The following is a 25,903-nucleotide window of genomic DNA, read 5'->3' as shown; positions in this document are numbered from 1 at the left end:
AGGGGGTTACGAATAAAGAAATCTCCTACGTTTGGTTTCATTAACCAAGAGTTTGAGGCCAAATGGAAGGAGACACTCAATACATGCTCTTTTACACTTATTGATTTAATCATAAAGGCCAAAACAAAGGAAAAATCATTATTGGATGAAGAAATTACATCCTTACAAAAGAATCTCTCCCAATATAAAAAAATGGAGGGTTTTGATGATCTTGATCTGGCTTTATCAAACAACATAAAGAGCATGGAAAAAGAAGTTATGTCCAAAAAACAAGTTAAATTTGAGAGGGACAAACAAGATTATATCCGGAATCAGGTATATGTTTGGCAGAGACCTCCCCGCCCTAAGAATTTTAATTTTTCAACACCACACAAATCCAATCAAGCCAGGGGACAGCCGCAACAAAAATCCATTTTGAAGAAGAACATATCCTTCACACAGTCTACCAGTGCAGAATCTGAAGGTTCAGATGTGGAGAATTTTCCCAGACGTATGTTGTCTAATGATAGAGATAATTCCAATCCTGACCACCCCACAGAGAGGCAAAGTGGATATCAAGGGGGTGCATCCTCCAATCAAAATCTTTATGGGGAATCAGAATATGAGTCCAGGACCTTCTTCGGGTCAAAAAACAGGGTCAGTACAGACACACAAGGAGGAGCCAAAAAAGGAAACACAAAAAATCCCCAGAAAAGAAAGAAGAACTTCTAATTGACCAAACTGGGGTTATCAATCTTTCCGATATTGTCCTTAACCAGGCTGAACTATCGGTCCTTGACAAAGGTCTAAAGTTTGCTCCCTGTAATGACTTTCAATTATTTGAAACTGTTATTGACCTTCACAAATACGTACGCAAATTGACTCTAAAAAGATTTTTTAGTAAGGATGATACCAATCTAACAGTATCTGCTGACACTGACCCTCTTTCTCCTGTTTCTAATATTACAGATTGTGCTCATTATGTCAAGCAGTTTACCTTCAAAGAGCATTGTTGTGCACAGGATTTGGTTGATTTGATTATTGAAAATACTGATGATACAGATGTCCCTTCCTCCTTTTTAGGTAGACGACCATCGGGCTTCAGAAAAAAATCTGTTTTTTATCCAGCACACATGAAAGGCAACTGTTTGGCTACTTTTGAGCAACTCATAGAACGAGATCTATCTCTCCTGTCCAGAGGTTACTCATGCTCTCTCTCACCATTGCACCATACAATTGATAACCTTACTGTCTTAGAGAGGGCTGCACTCAATACACTAAAGGCCAACAGCTCGCTGGTTGTAAAGGGAGCGGACAAAGGAGGGGCCATTGTGGTCCTCAACAAAAAGGATTACAAACTTGAGGCCCTTCGACAATTAAATGACCAATCATCCTATGTTCTCCTGAGAGGAGACCCCACTGATACATTTGTAAGGGAGCTAAGATCACTCTTAGATGAGGGCTCCATTTTGGGTGCCCTTGATTCCAGCGAACTGGAGGCCCTGTTTCGTCCCTATCCCATCATACCTATCTTCCACCATCTCCCAAAGATCCACAAGACTTTGGTCTCCCCTCCAGGGAGGCCAATTGTCTCCAGTATTGGATCTTTGGGAGATGGTGTATCAAGATATGTCGATCATTTCCTACAAAACATGGTGCAAGCGTTACCTTCACACATAAAAGATAGTGGAGATCTTCAGAATCAACTTCGCCTCATCAGATGGGAAAGTAATTATATTTGGTTGAGCCTTGACATAACATCGCTATATACAGTTATACTGCATGAACATGGGATGGCAGCGGTCAGGTTTTATTTACAACATTCAGATTTACCACCGGCACAGAGCACTTTTATTTTGAATGCGATACATTTTTTGTTAACTCACAACTACTTTATGTTCGACGGGGATTTTTTTCTACAAACACGTGGTACCGCCATGGGGACAAGTTTTGCCCCCTCCTACGCAAACTTGTTCCTAGGTTGGTGGGAGTCGGTCCACGTGTTTGGGGAAAAAAATCCCTTTAGACACCTTATCACCTTTTACAAACGTTACATTGACGACCTTATCTTTATTTGGAATGGGGATGAACACTCACTCTTATTATTTATTGAGCACCTTAATGATAATCACTTAAATCTAAAATTCACGGCAAATTATGACTTTCACCATATTCACTTCTTAGATTTATTTTTATTTATTGATATGCACAAAAATATCACCACCACTGTTTATCGGAAATCAAACTCACGCAATACACTGCTACGTGCTGACAGCTGCCATCCTAAATCACTCATTAGGGGCATTCCAAAAGGCCAACTAATACGATTAAAAAGAATCTGTACAAAAAATGAAGATTTTCTCATACAATCCCTTGACCTGATGAGTCGTTTTGAAGCTAGGGGATACAATAAGAAAGATCTTAATAAAGCATTTGAAGAAGTTAATTTGATGAGTAGAGAGGATCTCCTGGACAGGAGTAAAAATAGAAAAATGAAACATTCCCAATCACCATACTTTATTGTTCAACACAGTAATCAAGCAATGACTATCAAACACATAGTCAAAAAACATTGGGCAGTGTTGGCAGCAGATCCAATACTACACTCTATTTATGAGGAGGGTCCCAGATTCGTGTTTCGGAGGGCTAAAACAATAGCTAACTATGTCTCTGCAAGCATGTTCTCTTCGGAGTCAGTACCTGTCAATAGGTCACCCCTGGGTAACCATAGGTGTTCAAAATGTAAAATTTGTAAATTTATGAATCAAACTACTGAATTCATTTCATTTAAAACTAAAAACAAATTTCGGTTGAAACATTTCATTAATTGTGACACCACACACGTGGTGTACCTGCTCAAATGTGGCTGTGGCAAGCAGTATGTCGGCCGCACTATAAGATGTCTCAAAGTTCGTATATTAGAACATCTGCGCCTTATTGCAAAAAAAGATACCAGTCACCCAGTGTCCAATCATTTCACACATTGTAGCTTGGGCAATGTTAACAATCTAACCTGCCAAGGTATAGAACATGTACCATTCCCCATGAGAGGGGGCAATAGGTTGAATGTTCTGAACAAGAGAGAACTATATTGGATTTTCACCTTACAGACACGGATCCCTCACGGTTTAAATTCCGATTGGGATATAGGATCTCTCTTGTTCGACACATAAAACCTGTTCTAATACTTAATATGTATGCTCCTTCGAGTGTTGTTGCTCAGATATAATTGTCCGAGAATAATGTTGAAACATTATGGAATTGATTTTCAGGGACTGTGCATAAAATATAAAAATGTTAATTTTCCGTTATGCAATATATTTGTGCCATATAATAGAGACATTGCACAACCCTGATAATTATTACATATTTCAAATACTACCTCACAGATTGTCCCTCCTACAGAGTGACCAAAATCAATTTGTAAAGTATTGATGTCCAACTAGGTTTATATTAGATCTTATTACTTAATGCACAATATGTACATAACCCTATTCGAATTAAGATCAGGATTGTACAATTCTCATTAACAATTTGTCACTCATTCAGTCCTATGTCAGTTTCCTCAGGGGCATTGGGGTTGTTCTAAAAAGCAAACCTAAATTAGTGAATATATTTTGTATGTTTTCTTGCCATATACTAATGTATACATTAAGTGTAATCACTCAACCCCATGCACACCCATCGTTACCATGATATTTTGATAACAATACCCAATATCAAAGGTTGTTCATTTAATTAATGTTAAACAGTTATTGTTTTTTTAAACGTTTGTCTTTTTATAACACTTGTCATGTCTTTTTAATTTTTCATTAAGTTTACCTTGATGTTCCCCCTTTGGAGTGTGTGTATCCAATAAAGTTTTTTCTAAGTTTTTTTCAATTACACCTCCCAATCATCCCTCATCTAGCGTGACGTGATGACGTCACACCCATTCACGCGCTGGGACTCTCGCATTGGGCAAGGCATGAGACACAGTTCAGGGCACTTGTGGACACGTCTTCATGCTTCACTCGTTCCCTGACTAGGTCCTGTGTGTGTCCAGGCGCGATACCCCATGCGTGAGATGACGCACCACCACGCAATGACGCTTGACGCTCCGATCACGTGATCAATGCGGAAGTGTCGCGATTGGCACAGAGGTGCAGGTAATTCATATAAATAACACTCCAGGGGGGTAAGTATTTTATTCACCTTGAGAAAGGACTTGTTGTAGTCCGAAACGCGTTGGTGTGTATCTTTTTTGTATCTGACCATTAAATAAGCCTGCACTGTGGGAACGCATCCTTGCATTTTTTGGCATAGCCTCGTGGATCTAGTGCTCCGTTTTCTCCCCTCCTTTGCTACATTTGCTCTTCAACAGGCGGAGGCACAGTTAACCCGTGGACACCTGGACACCTGAGGACCCACTTTTCATCGTGGACACCTTCCCATGTGAGTCTCTCCAGGATAGTTCTGGACTTTATTCATAATGATTGTTCCTTTATAGATGCTTACTACTCAAACATCCTTACTACCGTGCATTGTGGGATTGTAGTGTTTACATGCATCTTTTGGACATTTCATATCTATATCCGTTATTGGGTTAATCCACTTTTCTACAATCAAGACATGTGTAGTGTTCGCTGTATTCTTTAGAGCACCATACAACGTTTTCATCATTGTATCTGTGTTGTGGGGTGGCTCGAATCAGCAACACAATATTTTTTAAGCAAGGTGCGTTTTTTCCCTACAGCTTTTTGTAGTTTGTTGTACATACAACATTTATTATAGACTACACAATGGATCAGAATTCGATAGAAACTGACTTGGAGACTGATACGGACATTTCTGTGCAATTCGCTTTCAACTGCTCAGACAATTCCCAGCGAGTTAAGAAAGCTCAACAGGTTTTTGACAACACCCTAGAGCTTGACTGTGAGGATGTGTCAGATTTAAAAATTCATTTTTCTAAATTAGAAAAAACATTATCCAGCAAAATACGATTATGGTGGGATATTATCTCGCTACAAAACTATGCAACAACACAAAGAATACCAAGGGGGTTACGAATAAAGAAATCTCCTACGTTTGGTTTCATTAACCAAGAGTTTGAGGCCAAATGGAAGGAGACACTCAATACATGCTCTTTTACACTTATTGATTTAATCATAAAGGCCAAAACAAAGGAAAAATCATTATTGGATGAAGAAATTACATCCTTACAAAAGAATCTCTCCCAATATAAAAAAATGGAGGGTTTTGATGATCTTGATCTGGCTTTATCAAACAACATAAAGAGCATGGAAAAAGAAGTTATGTCCAAAAAACAAGTTAAATTTGAGAGGGACAAACAAGATTATATCCGGAATCAGGTATATGTTTGGCAGAGACCTCCCCGCCCTAAGAATTTTAATTTTTCAACACCACACAAATCCAATCAAGCCAGGGGACAGCCGCAACAAAAATCCATTTTGAAGAAGAACATATCCTTCACACAGTCTACCAGTGCAGAATCTGAAGGTTCAGATGTGGAGAATTTTCCCAGACGTATGTTGTCTAATGATAGAGATAATTCCAATCCTGACCACCCCACAGAGAGGCAAAGTGGATATCAAGGGGGTGCATCCTCCAATCAAAATCTTTATGGGGAATCAGAATATGAGTCCAGGACCTTCTTCGGGTCAAAAAACAGGGTCAGTACAGACACACAAGGAGGAGCCAAAAAAGGAAACACAAAAAATCCCCAGAAAAGAAAGAAGAACTTCTAATTGACCAAACTGGGGTTATCAATCTTTCCGATATTGTCCTTAACCAGGCTGAACTATCGGTCCTTGACAAAGGTCTAAAGTTTGCTCCCTGTAATGACTTTCAATTATTTGAAACTGTTATTGACCTTCACAAATACGTACGCAAATTGACTCTAAAAAGATTTTTTAGTAAGGATGATACCAATCTAACAGTATCTGCTGACACTGACCCTCTTTCTCCTGTTTCTAATATTACAGATTGTGCTCATTATGTCAAGCAGTTTACCTTCAAAGAGCATTGTTGTGCACAGGATTTGGTTGATTTGATTATTGAAAATACTGATGATACAGATGTCCCTTCCTCCTTTTTAGGTAGACGACCATCGGGCTTCAGAAAAAAATCTGTTTTTTATCCAGCACACATGAAAGGCAACTGTTTGGCTACTTTTGAGCAACTCATAGAACGAGATCTATCTCTCCTGTCCAGAGGTTACTCATGCTCTCTCTCACCATTGCACCATACAATTGATAACCTTACTGTCTTAGAGAGGGCTGCACTCAATACACTAAAGGCCAACAGCTCGCTGGTTGTAAAGGGAGCGGACAAAGGAGGGGCCATTGTGGTCCTCAACAAAAAGGATTACAAACTTGAGGCCCTTCGACAATTAAATGACCAATCATCCTATGTTCTCCTGAGAGGAGACCCCACTGATACATTTGTAAGGGAGCTAAGATCACTCTTAGATGAGGGCTCCATTTTGGGTGCCCTTGATTCCAGCGAACTGGAGGCCCTGTTTCGTCCCTATCCCATCATACCTATCTTCCACCATCTCCCAAAGATCCACAAGACTTTGGTCTCCCCTCCAGGGAGGCCAATTGTCTCCAGTATTGGATCTTTGGGAGATGGTGTATCAAGATATGTCGATCATTTCCTACAAAACATGGTGCAAGCGTTACCTTCACACATAAAAGATAGTGGAGATCTTCAGAATCAACTTCGCCTCATCAGATGGGAAAGTAATTATATTTGGTTGAGCCTTGACATAACATCGCTATATACAGTTATACTGCATGAACATGGGATGGCAGCGGTCAGGTTTTATTTACAACATTCAGATTTACCACCGGCACAGAGCACTTTTATTTTGAATGCGATACATTTTTTGTTAACTCACAACTACTTTATGTTCGACGGGGATTTTTTTCTACAAACACGTGGTACCGCCATGGGGACAAGTTTTGCCCCCTCCTACGCAAACTTGTTCCTAGGTTGGTGGGAGTCGGTCCACGTGTTTGGGGAAAAAAATCCCTTTAGACACCTTATCACCTTTTACAAACGTTACATTGACGACCTTATCTTTATTTGGAATGGGGATGAACACTCACTCTTATTATTTATTGAGCACCTTAATGATAATCACTTAAATCTAAAATTCACGGCAAATTATGACTTTCACCATATTCACTTCTTAGATTTATTTTTATTTATTGATATGCACAAAAATATCACCACCACTGTTTATCGGAAATCAAACTCACGCAATACACTGCTACGTGCTGACAGCTGCCATCCTAAATCACTCATTAGGGGCATTCCAAAAGGCCAACTAATACGATTAAAAAGAATCTGTACAAAAAATGAAGATTTTCTCATACAATCCCTTGACCTGATGAGTCGTTTTGAAGCTAGGGGATACAATAAGAAAGATCTTAATAAAGCATTTGAAGAAGTTAATTTGATGAGTAGAGAGGATCTCCTGGACAGGAGTAAAAATAGAAAAATGAAACATTCCCAATCACCATACTTTATTGTTCAACACAGTAATCAAGCAATGACTATCAAACACATAGTCAAAAAACATTGGGCAGTGTTGGCAGCAGATCCAATACTACACTCTATTTATGAGGAGGGTCCCAGATTCGTGTTTCGGAGGGCTAAAACAATAGCTAACTATGTCTCTGCAAGCATGTTCTCTTCGGAGTCAGTACCTGTCAATAGGTCACCCCTGGGTAACCATAGGTGTTCAAAATGTAAAATTTGTAAATTTATGAATCAAACTACTGAATTCATTTCATTTAAAACTAAAAACAAATTTCGGTTGAAACATTTCATTAATTGTGACACCACACACGTGGTGTACCTGCTCAAATGTGGCTGTGGCAAGCAGTATGTCGGCCGCACTATAAGATGTCTCAAAGTTCGTATATTAGAACATCTGCGCCTTATTGCAAAAAAAGATACCAGTCACCCAGTGTCCAATCATTTCACACATTGTAGCTTGGGCAATGTTAACAATCTAACCTGCCAAGGTATAGAACATGTACCATTCCCCATGAGAGGGGGCAATAGGTTGAATGTTCTGAACAAGAGAGAACTATATTGGATTTTCACCTTACAGACACGGATCCCTCACGGTTTAAATTCCGATTGGGATATAGGATCTCTCTTGTTCGACACATAAAACCTGTTCTAATACTTAATATGTATGCTCCTTCGAGTGTTGTTGCTCAGATATAATTGTCCGAGAATAATGTTGAAACATTATGGAATTGATTTTCAGGGACTGTGCATAAAATATAAAAATGTTAATTTTCCGTTATGCAATATATTTGTGCCATATAATAGAGACATTGCACAACCCTGATAATTATTACATATTTCAAATACTACCTCACAGATTGTCCCTCCTACAGAGTGACCAAAATCAATTTGTAAAGTATTGATGTCCAACTAGGTTTATATTAGATCTTATTACTTAATGCACAATATGTACATAACCCTATTCGAATTAAGATCAGGATTGTACAATTCTCATTAACAATTTGTCACTCATTCAGTCCTATGTCAGTTTCCTCAGGGGCATTGGGGTTGTTCTAAAAAGCAAACCTAAATTAGTGAATATATTTTGTATGTTTTCTTGCCATATACTAATGTATACATTAAGTGTAATCACTCAACCCCATGCACACCCATCGTTACCATGATATTTTGATAACAATACCCAATATCAAAGGTTGTTCATTTAATTAATGTTAAACAGTTATTGTTTTTTTAAACGTTTGTCTTTTTATAACACTTGTCATGTCTTTTTAATTTTTCATTAAGTTTACCTTGATGTTCCCCCTTTGGAGTGTGTGTATCCAATAAAGTTTTTTCTAAGTTTTTTTCAATTACACCTCCCAATCATCCCTCATCTAGCGTGACGTGATGACGTCACACCCATTCACGCGCTGGGACTCTCGCATTGGGCAAGGCATGAGACACAGTTCAGGGCACTTGTGGACACGTCTTCATGCTTCACTCGTTCCCTGACTAGGTCCTGTGTGTGTCCAGGCGCGATACCCCATGCGTGAGATGACGCACCACCACGCAATGACGCTTGACGCTCCGATCACGTGATCAATGCGGAAGTGTCGCGATTGGCACAGAGGTGCAGGTAATTCATATAAATAACACTCCAGGGGGGTAAGTATTTTATTCACCTTGAGAAAGGACTTGTTGTAGTCCGAAACGCGTTGGTGTGTATCTTTTTTGTATCTGACCATTAAATAAGCCTGCACTGTGGGAACGCATCCTTGCATTTTTTGGCATAGCCTCGTGGATCTAGTGCTCCGTTTTCTCCCCTCCTTTGCTACATTTGCTCTTCAACAGGCGGAGGCACAGTTAACCCGTGGACACCTGGACACCTGAGGACCCACTTTTCATCGTGGACACCTTCCCATGTGAGTCTCTCCAGGATAGTTCTGGACTTTATTCATAATGATTGTTCCTTTATAGATGCTTACTACTCAAACATCCTTACTACCGTGCATTGTGGGATTGTAGTGTTTACATGCATCTTTTGGACATTTCATATCTATATCCGTTATTGGGTTAATCCACTTTTCTACAATCAAGACATGTGTAGTGTTCGCTGTATTCTTTAGAGCACCATACAACGTTTTCATCATTGTATCTGTGTTGTGGGGTGGCTCGAATCAGCAACACAATATTTTTTAAGCAAGGTGCGTTTTTTCCCTACAGCTTTTTGTAGTTTGTTGTACATACAACATTTATTATAGACTACACAATGGATCAGAATTCGATAGAAACTGACTTGGAGACTGATACGGACATTTCTGTGCAATTCGCTTTCAACTGCTCAGACAATTCCCAGCGAGTTAAGAAAGCTCAACAGGTTTTTGACAACACCCTAGAGCTTGACTGTGAGGATGTGTCAGATTTAAAAATTCATTTTTCTAAATTAGAAAAAACATTATCCAGCAAAATACGATTATGGTGGGATATTATCTCGCTACAAAACTATGCAACAACACAAAGAATACCAAGGGGGTTACGAATAAAGAAATCTCCTACGTTTGGTTTCATTAACCAAGAGTTTGAGGCCAAATGGAAGGAGACACTCAATACATGCTCTTTTACACTTATTGATTTAATCATAAAGGCCAAAACAAAGGAAAAATCATTATTGGATGAAGAAATTACATCCTTACAAAAGAATCTCTCCCAATATAAAAAAATGGAGGGTTTTGATGATCTTGATCTGGCTTTATCAAACAACATAAAGAGCATGGAAAAAGAAGTTATGTCCAAAAAACAAGTTAAATTTGAGAGGGACAAACAAGATTATATCCGGAATCAGGTATATGTTTGGCAGAGACCTCCCCGCCCTAAGAATTTTAATTTTTCAACACCACACAAATCCAATCAAGCCAGGGGACAGCCGCAACAAAAATCCATTTTGAAGAAGAACATATCCTTCACACAGTCTACCAGTGCAGAATCTGAAGGTTCAGATGTGGAGAATTTTCCCAGACGTATGTTGTCTAATGATAGAGATAATTCCAATCCTGACCACCCCACAGAGAGGCAAAGTGGATATCAAGGGGGTGCATCCTCCAATCAAAATCTTTATGGGGAATCAGAATATGAGTCCAGGACCTTCTTCGGGTCAAAAAACAGGGTCAGTACAGACACACAAGGAGGAGCCAAAAAAGGAAACACAAAAAATCCCCAGAAAAGAAAGAAGAACTTCTAATTGACCAAACTGGGGTTATCAATCTTTCCGATATTGTCCTTAACCAGGCTGAACTATCGGTCCTTGACAAAGGTCTAAAGTTTGCTCCCTGTAATGACTTTCAATTATTTGAAACTGTTATTGACCTTCACAAATACGTACGCAAATTGACTCTAAAAAGATTTTTTAGTAAGGATGATACCAATCTAACAGTATCTGCTGACACTGACCCTCTTTCTCCTGTTTCTAATATTACAGATTGTGCTCATTATGTCAAGCAGTTTACCTTCAAAGAGCATTGTTGTGCACAGGATTTGGTTGATTTGATTATTGAAAATACTGATGATACAGATGTCCCTTCCTCCTTTTTAGGTAGACGACCATCGGGCTTCAGAAAAAAATCTGTTTTTTATCCAGCACACATGAAAGGCAACTGTTTGGCTACTTTTGAGCAACTCATAGAACGAGATCTATCTCTCCTGTCCAGAGGTTACTCATTCTCTCTCTCACCATTGCACCATACAATTGATAACCTTACTGTCTTAGAGAGGGCTGCACTCAATACACTAAAGGCCAACAGCTCGCTGGTTGTAAAGGGAGCGGACAAAGGAGGGGCCATTGTGGTCCTCAACAAAAAGGATTACAAACTTGAGGCCCTTCGACAATTAAATGACCAATCATCCTATGTTCTCCTGAGAGGAGACCCCACTGATACATTTGTAAGGGAGCTAAGATCACTCTTAGATGAGGGCTCCATTTTGGGTGCCCTTGATTCCAGCGAACTGGAGGCCCTGTTTCGTCCCTATCCCATCATACCTATCTTCCACCATCTCCCAAAGATCCACAAGACTTTGGTCTCCCCTCCAGGGAGGCCAATTGTCTCCAGTATTGGATCTTTGGGAGATGGTGTATCAAGATATGTCGATCATTTCCTACAAAACATGGTGCAAGCGTTACCTTCACACATAAAAGATAGTGGAGATCTTCAGAATCAACTTCGCCTCATCAGATGGGAAAGTAATTATATTTGGTTGAGCCTTGACATAACATCGCTATATACAGTTATACTGCATGAACATGGGATGGCAGCGGTCAGGTTTTATTTACAACATTCAGATTTACCACCGGCACAGAGCACTTTTATTTTGAATGCGATACATTTTTTGTTAACTCACAACTACTTTATGTTCGACGGGGATTTTTTTCTACAAACACGTGGTACCGCCATGGGGACAAGTTTTGCCCCCTCCTACGCAAACTTGTTCCTAGGTTGGTGGGAGTCGGTCCACGTGTTTGGGGAAAAAAATCCCTTTAGACACCTTATCACCTTTTACAAACGTTACATTGACGACCTTATCTTTATTTGGAATGGGGATGAACACTCACTCTTATTATTTATTGAGCACCTTAATGATAATCACTTAAATCTAAAATTCACGGCAAATTATGACTTTCACCATATTCACTGCTTAGATTTATTTTTATTTATTGATATGCACAAAAATATCACCACCACTGTTTATCGGAAATCAAACTCACGCAATACACTGCTACGTGCTGACAGCTGCCATCCTAAATCACTCATTAGGGGCATTCCAAAAGGCCAACTAATACGATTAAAAAGAATCTGTACAAAAAATGAAGATTTTCTCATACAATCCCTTGACCTGATGAGTCGTTTTGAAGCTAGGGGATACAATAAGAAAGATCTTAATAAAGCATTTGAAGAAGTTAATTTGATGAGTAGAGAGGATCTCCTGGACAGGAGTAAAAATAGAAAAATGAAACATTCCCAATCACCATACTTTATTGTTCAACACAGTAATCAAGCAATGACTATCAAACACATAGTCAAAAAACATTGGGCAGTGTTGGCAGCAGATCCAATACTACACTCTATTTATGAGGAGGGTCCCAGATTCGTGTTTCGGAGGGCTAAAACAATAGCTAACTATGTCTCTGCAAGCATGTTCTCTTCGGAGTCAGTACCTGTCAATAGGTCACCCCTGGGTAACCATAGGTGTTCAAAATGTAAAATTTGTAAATTTATGAATCAAACTACTGAATTCATTTCATTTAAAACTAAAAACAAATTTCGGTTGAAACATTTCATTAATTGTGACACCACACACGTGGTGTACCTGCTCAAATGTGGCTGTGGCAAGCAGTATGTCGGCCGCACTATAAGATGTCTTAAAGTTCGTATATTAGAACATCTGCGCCTTATTGCAAAAAAAGATACCAGTCACCCAGTGTCCAATCATTTCACACATTGTAGCTTGGGCAATGTTAACAATCTAACCTGCCAAGGTATAGAACATGTACCATTCCCCATGAGAGGGGGCAATAGGTTGAATGTTCTGAACAAGAGAGAACTATATTGGATTTTCACCTTACAGACACGGATCCCTCACGGTTTAAATTCCGATTGGGATATAGGATCTCTCTTGTTCGACACATAAAACCTGTTCTAATACTTAATATGTATGCTCCTTCGAGTGTTGTTGCTCAGATATAATTGTCCGAGAATAATGTTGAAACATTATGGAATTGATTTTCAGGGACTGTGCATAAAATATAAAAATGTTAATTTTCCGTTATGCAATATATTTGTGCCATATAATAGAGACATTGCACAACCCTGATAATTATTACATATTTCAAATACTACCTCACAGATTGTCCCTCCTACAGAGTGACCAAAATCAATTTGTAAAGTATTGATGTCCAACTAGGTTTATATTAGATCTTATTACTTAATGCACAATATGTACATAACCCTATTCGAATTAAGATCAGGATTGTACAATTCTCATTAACAATTTGTCACTCATTCAGTCCTATGTCAGTTTCCTCAGGGGCATTGGGGTTGTTCTAAAAAGCAAACCTAAATTAGTGAATATATTTTGTATGTTTTCTTGCCATATACTAATGTATACATTAAGTGTAATCACTCAACCCCATGCACACCCATCGTTACCATGATATTTTGATAACAATACCCAATATCAAAGGTTGTTCATTTAATTAATGTTAAACAGTTATTGTTTTTTTAAACGTTTGTCTTTTTATAACACTTGTCATGTCTTTTTAATTTTTCATTAAGTTTACCTTGATGTTCCCCCTTTGGAGTGTGTGTATCCAATAAAGTTTTTTCTAAGTTTTTTTCAATTACACCTCCCAATCATCCCTCATCTAGCGTGACGTGATGACGTCACACCCATTCACGCGCTGGGACTCTCGCATTGGGCAAGGCATGAGACACAGTTCAGGGCACTTGTGGACACGTCTTCATGCTTCACTCGTTCCCTGACTAGGTCCTGTGTGTGTCCAGGCGCGATACCCCATGCGTGAGATGACGCACCACCACGCAATGACGCTTGACGCTCCGATCACGTGATCAATGCGGAAGTGTCGCGATTGGCACAGAGGTGCAGGTAATTCATATAAATAACACTCCAGGGGTGTAAGTATTTTATTCACCTTGAGAAAGGACTTGTTGTAGTCCGAAACGCGTTGGTGTGTATCTTTTTTGTATCTGACCATTAAATAAGCCTGCACTGTGGGAACGCATCCTTGCATTTTTTGGCATAGCCTCGTGGATCTAGTGCTCCGTTTTCTCCCCTCCTTTGCTACATTTGCTCTTCAACAGGCGGAGGCACAGTTAACCCGTGGACACCTGGACACCTGAGGACCCACTTTTCATCGTGGACACCTTCCCATGTGAGTCTCTCCAGGATAGTTCTGGACTTTATTCATAATGATTGTTCCTTTATAGATGCTTACTACTCAAACATCCTTACTACCGTGCATTGTGGGATTGTAGTGTTTACATGCATCTTTTGGACATTTCATATCTATATCCGTTATTGGGTTAATCCACTTTTCTACAATCAAGACATGTGTAGTGTTCGCTGTATTCTTTAGAGCACCATACAACGTTTTCATCATTGTATCTGTGTTGTGGGGTGGCTCGAATCAGCAACACAATATTTTTTAAGCAAGGTGCGTTTTTTCCCTACAGCTTTTTGTAGTTTGTTGTACATACAACATTTATTATAGACTACACAATGGATCAGAATTCGATAGAAACTGACTTGGAGACTGATACGGACATTTCTGTGCAATTCGCTTTCAACTGCTCAGACAATTCCCAGCGAGTTAAGAAAGCTCAACAGGTTTTTGACAACACCCTAGAGCTTGACTGTGAGGATGTGTCAGATTTAAAAATTCATTTTTCTAAATTAGAAAAAACATTATCCAGCAAAATACGATTATGGTGGGATATTATCTCGCTACAAAACTATGCAACAACACAAAGAATACCAAGGGGGTTACGAATAAAGAAATCTCCTACGTTTGGTTTCATTAACCAAGAGTTTGAGGCCAAATGGAAGGAGACACTCAATACATGCTCTTTTACACTTATTGATTTAATCATAAAGGCCAAAACAAAGGAAAAATCATTATTGGATGAAGAAATTACATCCTTACAAAAGAATCTCTCCCAATATTAAAAAATGGAGGGTTTTGATGATCTTGATCTGGCTTTATCAAACAACATAAAGAGCATGGAAAAAGAAGTTATGTCCAAAAAACAAGTTAAATTTGAGAGGGACAAACAAGATTATATCCGGAATCAGGTATATGTTTGGCAGAGACCTCCCCGCCCTAAGAATTTTAATTTTTCAACACCACACAAATCCAATCAAGCCAGGGGACAGCCGCAACAAAAATCCATTTTGAAGAAGAACATATCCTTCACACAGTCTACCAGTGCAGAATCTGAAGGTTCAGATGTGGAGAATTTTCCCAGACGTATGTTGTCTAATGATAGAGATAATTCCAATCCTGACCACCCCACAGAGAGGCAAAGTGGATATCAAGGGGGTGCATCCTCCAATCAAAATCTTTATGGGGAATCAGAATATGAGTCCAGGACCTTCTTCGGGTCAAAAAACAGGGTCAGTACAGACACACAAGGAGGAGCCAAAAAAGGAAACACAAAAAATCCCCAGAAAAGAAAGAAGAACTTCTAATTGACCAAACTGGGGTTATCAATCTTTCCGATATTGTCCTTAACCAGGCTGAACTATCGGTCCTTGACAAAGGTCTAAAGTTTGCTCCCTGTAATGACTTTCAATTATTTGAAACTGTTATTGACCTTCACAAATACGTACGCAAATTGACTCTAAAAAGATTTTTTAGTAAGGATGATACCAATCTAACAGTATCTGCTGACACTGACCCTCTTTCTCCTGTTTCTAATATTACAGATTGTGCTCATTATGTCAAGCAGTTTACCTTCAAAGAGCATTGTTGTGCACAGGATTTGGTTGATTTGATTATTGAAAATACTGATGATACAGATGTCCCTTCCTCCTTTTTAGGTAGACGACCATCGGGCTTCAGAAAAAAATCTGTTTTTTATCCAGCACACATGAAAGGCAACTGTTTGGCTACTTTTGAGCAACTCATAGAACGAGATCTATCTCTCCTGTCCAGAGGTTACTCATGCTCTCTCTCACCATTGCACCATACAATTGATAACCTTACTGTCTTAGAGAGGGCTGCACTCAATACACTAAAGGCCAACAGCTCGCTGGTTGTAAAGGGAGCGGACAAAGGAGGGGCCATTGTGGTCCTCAACAAAAAGGATTACAAACTTGAGGCCCTTCGACAATTAAATGACCAATCATCCTATGTTCTCCTGAGAGGAGACCCCACTGATACATTTGTAAGGGAGCTAAGATCACTCTTAGATGAGGGCTCCATTTTGGGTGCCCTTGATTCCAGCGAACTGGAGGCCCTGTTTCGTCCCTATCCCATCATACCTATCTTCCACCATCTCCCAAAGATCCACAAGACTTTGGTCTCCCCTCCAGGGAGGCCAATTGTCTCCAGTATTGGATCTTTGGGAGATGGTGTATCAAGATATGTCGATCATTTCCTACAAAACATGGTGCAAGCGTTACCTTCACACATAAAAGATAGTGGAGATCTTCAGAATCAACTTCGCCTCATCAGATGGGAAAGTAATTATATTTGGTTGAGCCTTGACATAACATCGCTATATACAGTTATACTGCATGAACATGGGATGGCAGCGGTCAGGTTTTATTTACAACATTCAGATTTACCACCGGCACAGAGCACTTTTATTTTGAATGCGATACATTTTTTGTTAACTCACAACTACTTTATGTTCGACGGGGATTTTTTTCTACAAACACGTGGTACCGCCATGGGGACAAGTTTTGCCCCCTCCTACGCAAACTTGTTCCTAGGTTGGTGGGAGTCGGTCCACGTGTTTGGGGAAAAAAATCCCTTTAGACACCTTATCACCTTTTACAAACGTTACATTGACGACCTTATCTTTATTTGGAATGGGGATGAACACTCACTCTTATTATTTATTGAGCACCTTAATGATAATCACTTAAATCTAAAATTCACGGCAAATTATGACTTTCACCATATTCACTTCTTAGATTTATTTTTATTTATTGATATGCACAAAAATATCACCACCACTGTTTATCGGAAATCAAACTCACGCAATACACTGCTACGTGCTGACAGCTGCCATCCTAAATCACTCATTAGGGGCATTCCAAAAGGCCAACTAATACGATTAAAAAGAATCTGTACAAAAAATGAAGATTTTCTCATACAATCCCTTGACCTGATGAGTCGTTTTGAAGCTAGGGGATACAATAAGAAAGATCTTAATAAAGCATTTGAAGAAGTTAATTTGATGAGTAGAGAGGATCTCCTGGACAGGAGTAAAAATAGAAAAATGAAACATTCCCAATCACCATACTTTATTGTTCAACACAGTAATCAAGCAATGACTATCAAACACATAGTCAAAAAACATTGGGCAGTGTTGGCAGCAGATCCAATACTACACTCTATTTATGAGGAGGGTCCCAGATTCGTGTTTCGGAGGGCTAAAACAATAGCTAACTATGTCTCTGCAAGCATGTTCTCTTCGGAGTCAGTACCTGTCAATAGGTCACCCCTGGGTAACCATAGGTGTTCAAAATGTAAAATTTGTAAATTTATGAATCAAACTACTGAATTCATTTCATTTAAAACTAAAAACAAATTTCGGTTGAAACATTTCATTAATTGTGACACCACACACGTGGTGTACCTGCTCAAATGTGGCTGTGGCAAGCAGTATGTCGGCCGCACTATAAGATGTCTCAAAGTTCGTATATTAGAACATCTGCGCCTTATTGCAAAAAAAGATACCAGTCACCCAGTGTCCAATCATTTCACACATTGTAGCTTGGGCAATGTTAACAATCTAACCTGCCAAGGTATAGAACATGTACCATTCCCCATGAGAGGGGGCAATAGGTTGAATGTTCTGAACAAGAGAGAACTATATTGGATTTTCACCTTACAGACACGGATCCCTCACGGTTTAAATTCCGATTGGGATATAGGATCTCTCTTGTTCGACACATAAAACCTGTTCTAATACTTAATATGTATGCTCCTTCGAGTGTTGTTGCTCAGATATAATTGTCCGAGAATAATGTTGAAACATTATGGAATTGATTTTCAGGGACTGTGCATAAAATATAAAAATGTTAATTTTCCGTTATGCAATATATTTGTGCCATATAATAGAGACATTGCACAACCCTGATAATTATTACATATTTCAAATACTACCTCACAGATTGTCCCTCCTACAGAGTGACCAAAATCAATTTGTAAAGTATTGATGTCCAACTAGGTTTATATTAGATCTTATTACTTAATGCACAATATGTACATAACCCTATTCGAATTAAGATCAGGATTGTACAATTCTCATTAACAATTTGTCACTCATTCAGTCCTATGTCAGTTTCCTCAGGGGCATTGGGGTTGTTCTAAAAAGCAAACCTAAATTAGTGAATATATTTTGTATGTTTTCTTGCCATATACTAATGTATACATTAAGTGTAATCACTCAACCCCATGCACACCCATCGTTACCATGATATTTTGATAACAATACCCAATATCAAAGGTTGTTCATTTAATTAATGTTAAACAGTTATTGTTTTTTTAAACGTTTGTCTTTTTATAACACTTGTCATGTCTTTTTAATTTTTCATTAAGTTTACCTTGATGTTCCCCCTTTGGAGTGTGTGTATCCAATAAAGTTTTTTCCAAGTTTTTTTCAATTACACGTCCCAATCATCCCTCATCTAGCGTGACGTGATGACGTCACACCCATTCACGCGCTGGGACTCTCGCATTGGGCAAGGCATGAGACACAGTTCAGGGCACTTGTGGACACGTCTTCATGCTTCACTCGTTCCCTGACTAGGTCCAGTGTGTGTCCAGGCGCGATACCCCATGCGTGAGATGACGCACCACCACGCAATGACGCTTGACGCTCCGATCACGTGATCAATGCGGAAGTGTCGCGATTGGCACAGAGGTGCAGGTAATTCATATAAATAACACTCCAGGGGGGTAAGTATTTTATTCACCTTGAGAAAGGACTTGTTGTAGTCCGAAACGCGTTGGTGTGTATCTTTTTTGTATCTGACCATTAAATAAGCCTGCACTGTGGGAACGCATCCTTGCATTTTTTGGCATAGCCTCGTGGATCTAGTGCTCCGTTTTCTCCCCTCCTTTGCTACATTTGCTCTTCAACAGGCGGAGGCACAGTTAACCCGTGGACACCTGGACACCTGAGGACCCACTTTTCATCGTGGACACCTTCCCATGTGAGTCTCTCCAGGATAGTTCTGGACTTTATTCATAATGATTGTTCCTTTATAGATGCTTACTACTCAAACATCCTTACTACCGTGCATTGTGGGATTGTAGTGTTTACATGCATCTTTTGGACATTTCATATCTATATCCGTTATTGGGTTAATCCACTTTTCTACAATCAAGACATGTGTAGTGTTCGCTGTATTCTTTAGAGCACCATACAACGTTTTCATCATTGTATCTGTGTTGTGGGGTGGCTCGAATCAGCAACACAATATTTTTTAAGCAAGGTGCGTTTTTTCCCTACAGCTTTTTGTAGTTTGTTGTACATACAACATTTATTATAGACTACACAATGGATCAGAATTCGATAGAAACTGACTTGGAGACTGATACGGACATTTCTGTGCAATTCGCTTTCAACTGCTCAGACAATTCCCAGCGAGTTAAGAAAGCTCAACAGGTTTTTGACAACACCCTAGAGCTTGACTGTGAGGATGTGTCAGATTTAAAAATTCATTTTTCTAAATTAGAAAAAACATTATCCAGCAAAATACGATTATGGTGGGATATTATCTCGCTACAAAACTATGCAACAACACAAAGAATACCAAGGGGGTTACGAATAAAGAAATCTCCTACGTTTGGTTTCATTAACCAAGAGTTTGAGGCCAAATGGAAGGAGACACTCAATACATGCTCTTTTACACTTATTGATTTAATCATAAAGGCCAAAACAAAGGAAAAATCATTATTGGATGAAGAAATTACATCCTTACAAAAGAATCTCTCCCAATATAAAAAAATGGAGGGTTTTGATGATCTTGATCTGGCTTTATCAAACAACATAAAGAGCATGGAAAAAGAAGTTATGTCCAAAAAACAAGTTAAATTTGAGAGGGACAAACAAGATTATATCCGGAATCAGGTATATGTTTGGCAGAGACCTCCCCGCCCTAAGAATTTTAATTTTTCAACACCACACAAATCCAATCAAGCCAGGGGACAGCCGCAACAAAAATCCATTTTGAAGAAGAACATATCCTTCACACAGTCTACCAGTGCAGAATCTGAAGGTTCAGATGTGGAGAATTTTCCCAGACGTATGTTGTCTAATGATAGAGATAATTCCAATCCTGACCACCCCACAGAGAGGCAAAGTGGATATCAAGGGGGTGCATCCTCCAATCAAAATCTTTATGGGGAATCAGAATATGAGTCCAGGACCTTCTTCGGGTCAAAAAACAGGGTCAGTACAGACACACAAGGAGGAGCCAAAAAAGGAAACACAAAAAATCCCCAGAAAAGAAAGAAGAACTTCTAATTGACCAAACTGGGGTTATCAATCTTTCCGATATTGTCCTTAACCAGGCTGAACTATCGGTCCTTGACAAAGGTCTAAAGTTTGCTCCCTGTAATGACTTTCAATTATTTGAAACTGTTATTGACCTTCACAAATACGTACGCAAATTGACTCTAAAAAGATTTTTTAGTAAGGATGATACCAATCTAACAGTATCTGCTGACACTGACCCTCTTTCTCCTGTTTCTAATATTACAGATTGTGCTCATTATGTCAAGCAGTTTACCTTCAAAGAGCATTGTTGTGCACAGGATTTGGTTGATTTGATTATTGAAAATACTGATGATACAGATGTCCCTTCCTCCTTTTTAGGTAGACGACCATCGGGCTTCAGAAAAAAATCTGTTTTTTATCCAGCACACATGAAAGGCAACTGTTTGGCTACTTTTGAGCAACTCATAGAACGAGATCTATCTCTCCTGTCCAGAGGTTACTCATTCTCTCTCTCACCATTGCACCATACAATTGATAACCTTACTGTCTTAGAGAGGGCTGCACTCAATACACTAAAGGCCAACAGCTCGCTGGTTGTAAAGGGAGCGGACAAAGGAGGGGCCATTGTGGTCCTCAACAAAAAGGATTACAAACTTGAGGCCCTTCGACAATTAAATGACCAATCATCCTATGTTCTCCTGAGAGGAGACCCCACTGATACATTTGTAAGGGAGCTAAGATCACTCTTAGATGAGGGCTCCATTTTGGGTGCCCTTGATTCCAGCGAACTGGAGGCCCTGTTTCGTCCCTATCCCATCATACCTATCTTCCACCATCTCCCAAAGATCCACAAGACTTTGGTCTCCCCTCCAGGGAGGCCAATTGTCTCCAGTATTGGATCTTTGGGAGATGGTGTATCAAGATATGTCGATCATTTCCTACAAAACATGGTGCAAGCGTTACCTTCACACATAAAAGATAGTGGAGATCTTCAGAATCAACTTCGCCTCATCAGATGGGAAAGTAATTATATTTGGTTGAGCCTTGACATAACATCGCTATATACAGTTATACTGCATGAACATGGGATGGCAGCTGTCAGGTTTTATTTACAACATTCAGATTTACCACCGGCACAGAGCACTTTTATTTTGAATGCGATACATTTTTTGTTAACTCACAACTACTTTATGTTCGACGGGGATTTTTTTCTACAAACACGTGGTACCGCCATGGGGACAAGTTTTGCCCCCTCCTACGCAAACTTGTTCCTAGGTTGGTGGGAGTCGGTCCACGTGTTTGGGGAAAAAAATCCCTTTAGACACCTTATCACCTTTTACAAACGTTACATTGACGACCTTATCTTTATTTGGAATGGGGATGAACACTCACTCTTATTATTTATTGAGCACCTTAATGATAATCACTTAAATCTAAAATTCACGGCAAATTATGACTTTCACCATATTCACTGCTTAGATTTATTTTTATTTATTGATATGCACAAAAATATCACCACCACTGTTTATCGGAAATCAAACTCACGCAATACACTGCTACGTGCTGACAGCTGCCATCCTAAATCACTCATTAGGGGCATTCCAAAAGGCCAACTAATACGATTAAAAAGAATCTGTACAAAAAATGAAGATTTTCTCATACAATCCCTTGACCTGATGAGTCGTTTTGAAGCTAGGGGATACAATAAGAAAGATCTTAATAAAGCATTTGAAGAAGTTAATTTGATGAGTAGAGAGGATCTCCTGGACAGGAGTAAAAATAGAAAAATGAAACATTCCCAATCACCATACTTTATTGTTCAACACAGTAATCAAGCAATGACTATCAAACACATAGTCAAAAAACATTGGGCAGTGTTGGCAGCAGATCCAATACTACACTCTATTTATGAGGAGGGTCCCAGATTCGTGTTTCGGAGGGCTAAAACAATAGCTAACTATGTCTCTGCAAGCATGTTCTCTTCGGAGTCAGTACCTGTCAATAGGTCACCCCTGGGTAACCATAGGTGTTCAAAATGTAAAATTTGTAAATTTATGAATCAAACTACTGAATTCATTTCATTTAAAACTAAAAACAAATTTCGGTTGAAACATTTCATTAATTGTGACACCACACACGTGGTGTACCTGCTCAAATGTGGCTGTGGCAAGCAGTATGTCGGCCGCACTATAAGATGTCTTAAAGTTCGTATATTAGAACATCTGCGCCTTATTGCAAAAAAAGATACCAGTCACCCAGTGTCCAATCATTTCACACATTGTAGCTTGGGCAATGTTAACAATCTAACCTGCCAAGGTATAGAACATGTACCATTCCCCATGAGAGGGGGCAATAGGTTGAATGTTCTGAACAAGAGAGAACTATATTGGATTTTCACCTTACAGACACGGATCCCTCACGGTTTAAATTCCGATTGGGATATAGGATCTCTCTTGTTCGACACATAAAACCTGTTCTAATACTTAATATGTATGCTCCTTCGAGTGTTGTTGCTCAGATATAATTGTCCGAGAATAATGTTGAAACATTATGGAATTGATTTTCAGGGACTGTGCATAAAATATAAAAATGTTAATTTTCCGTTATGCAATATATTTGTGCCATATAATAGAGACATTGCACAACCCTGATAATTATTACATATTTCAAATACTACCTCACAGATTGTCCCTCCTACAGAGTGACCAAAATCAATTTGTAAAGTATTGATGTCCAACTAGGTTTATATTAGATCTTATTACTTAATGCACAATATGTACATAACCCTATTCGAATTAAGATCAGGATTGTACAATTCTCATTAACAATTTGTCACTCATTCAGTCCTATGTCAGTTTCCTCAGGGGCATTGGGGTTGTTCTAAAAAGCAAACCTAAATTAGTGAATATATTTTGTATGTTTTCTTGCCATATACTAATGTATACATTAAGTGTAATCACTCAACCCCATGCACACCCATCGTTACCATGATATTTTGATAACAATACCCAATATCAAAGGTTGTTCATTTAATTAATGTTAAACAGTTATTGTTTTTTTAAACGTTTGTCTTTTTATAACACTTGTCATGTCTTTTTAATTTTTCATTAAGTTTACCTTGATGTTCCCCCTTTGGAGTGTGTGTATCCAATAAAGTTTTTTCTAAGTTTTTTTCAATTACACCTCCCAATCATCCCTCATCTAGCGTGACGTGATGACGTCACACCCATTCACGCGCTGGGACTCTCGCATTGGGCAAGGCATGAGACACAGTTCAGGGCACTTGTGGACACGTCTTCATGCTTCACTCGTTCCCTGACTAGGTCCTGTGTGTGTCCAGGCGCGATACCCCATGCGTGAGATGACGCACCACCACGCAATGACGCTTGACGCTCCGATCACGTGATCAATGCGGAAGTGTCGCGATTGGCACAGAGGTGCAGGTAATTCATATAAATAACACTCCAGGGGGGTAAGTATTTTATTCACCTTGAGAAAGGACTTGTTGTAGTCCGAAACGCGTTGGTGTGTATCTTTTTTGTATCTGACCATTAAATAAGCCTGCACTGTGGGAACGCATCCTTGCATTTTTTGGCATAGCCTCGTGGATCTAGTGCTCCGTTTTCTCCCCTCCTTTGCTACATTTGCTCTTCAACAGGCGGAGGCACAGTTAACCCGTGGACACCTGGACACCTGAGGACCCACTTTTCATCGTGGACACCTTCCCATGTGAGTCTCTCCAGGATAGTTCTGGACTTTATTCATAATGATTGTTCCTTTATAGATGCTTACTACTCAAACATCCTTACTACCGTGCATTGTGGGATTGTAGTGTTTACATGCATCTTTTGGACATTTCATATCTATATCCGTTATTGGGTTAATCCACTTTTCTACAATCAAGACATGTGTAGTGTTCGCTGTATTCTTTAGAGCACCATACAACGTTTTCATCATTGTATCTGTGTTGTGGGGTGGCTCGAATCAGCAACACAATATTTTTTAAGCAAGGTGCGTTTTTTCCCTACAGCTTTTTGTAGTTTGTTGTACATACAACATTTATTATAGACTACACAATGGATCAGAATTCGATAGAAACTGACTTGGAGACTGATACGGACATTTCTGTGCAATTCGCTTTCAACTGCTCAGACAATTCCCAGCGAGTTAAGAAAGCTCAACAGGTTTTTGACAACACCCTAGAGCTTGACTGTGAGGATGTGTCAGATTTAAAAATTCATTTTTCTAAATTAGAAAAAACATTATCCAGCAAAATACGATTATGGTGGGATATTATCTCGCTACAAAACTATGCAACAACACAAAGAATACCAAGGGGGTTACGAATAAAGAAATCTCCTACGTTTGGTTTCATTAACCAAGAGTTTGAGGCCAAATGGAAGGAGACACTCAATACATGCTCTTTTACACTTATTGATTTAATCATAAAGGCCAAAACAAAGGAAAAATCATTATTGGATGAAGAAATTACATCCTTACAAAAGAATCTCTCCCAATATAAAAAAAATGGAGGGTTTTGATGATCTTGATCTGGCTTTATCAAACAACATAAAGAGCATGGAAAAAGAAGTTATGTCCAAAAAACAAGTTAAATTTGAGAGGGACAAACAAGATTATATCCGGAATCAGGTATAACTTTGGCAGAGACCTCCCCGCCCTAAGAATTTTAATTTTTCAACACCACACAAATCCAATCAAGCCAGGGGACAGCCGCAACAAAAATCCATTTTGAAGAAGAACATATCCTTCACACAGTCTACCAGTGCAGAATCTGAAGGTTCAGATGTGGAGAATTTTCCCAGACGTATGTTGTCTAATGATAGAGATAATTCCAATCCTGACCACCCCACAGAGAGGCAAAGTGGATATCAAGGGGGTGCATCCTCCAATCAAAATCTTTATGGGGAATCAGAATATGAGTCCAGGACCTTCTTCGGGTCAAAAAACAGGGTCAGTACAGACACACAAGGAGGAGCCAAAAAAGGAAACACAAAAAATCCCCAGAAAAGAAAGAAGAACTTCTAATTGACCAAACTGGGGTTATCAATCTTTCCGATATTGTCCTTAACCAGGCTGAACTATCGGTCCTTGACAAAGGTCTAAAGTTTGCTCCCTGTAATGACTTT

This window comes from Ascaphus truei, chromosome 3 (assembly GCF_040206685.1).
Source record: "Ascaphus truei isolate aAscTru1 chromosome 3, aAscTru1.hap1, whole genome shotgun sequence".
Taxonomy (NCBI): Eukaryota; Metazoa; Chordata; class Amphibia; order Anura; family Ascaphidae; genus Ascaphus; species Ascaphus truei.
The sequence above is the reverse complement of the archived record's forward strand: the minus strand, read 5'-3'. Positions refer to the sequence as shown.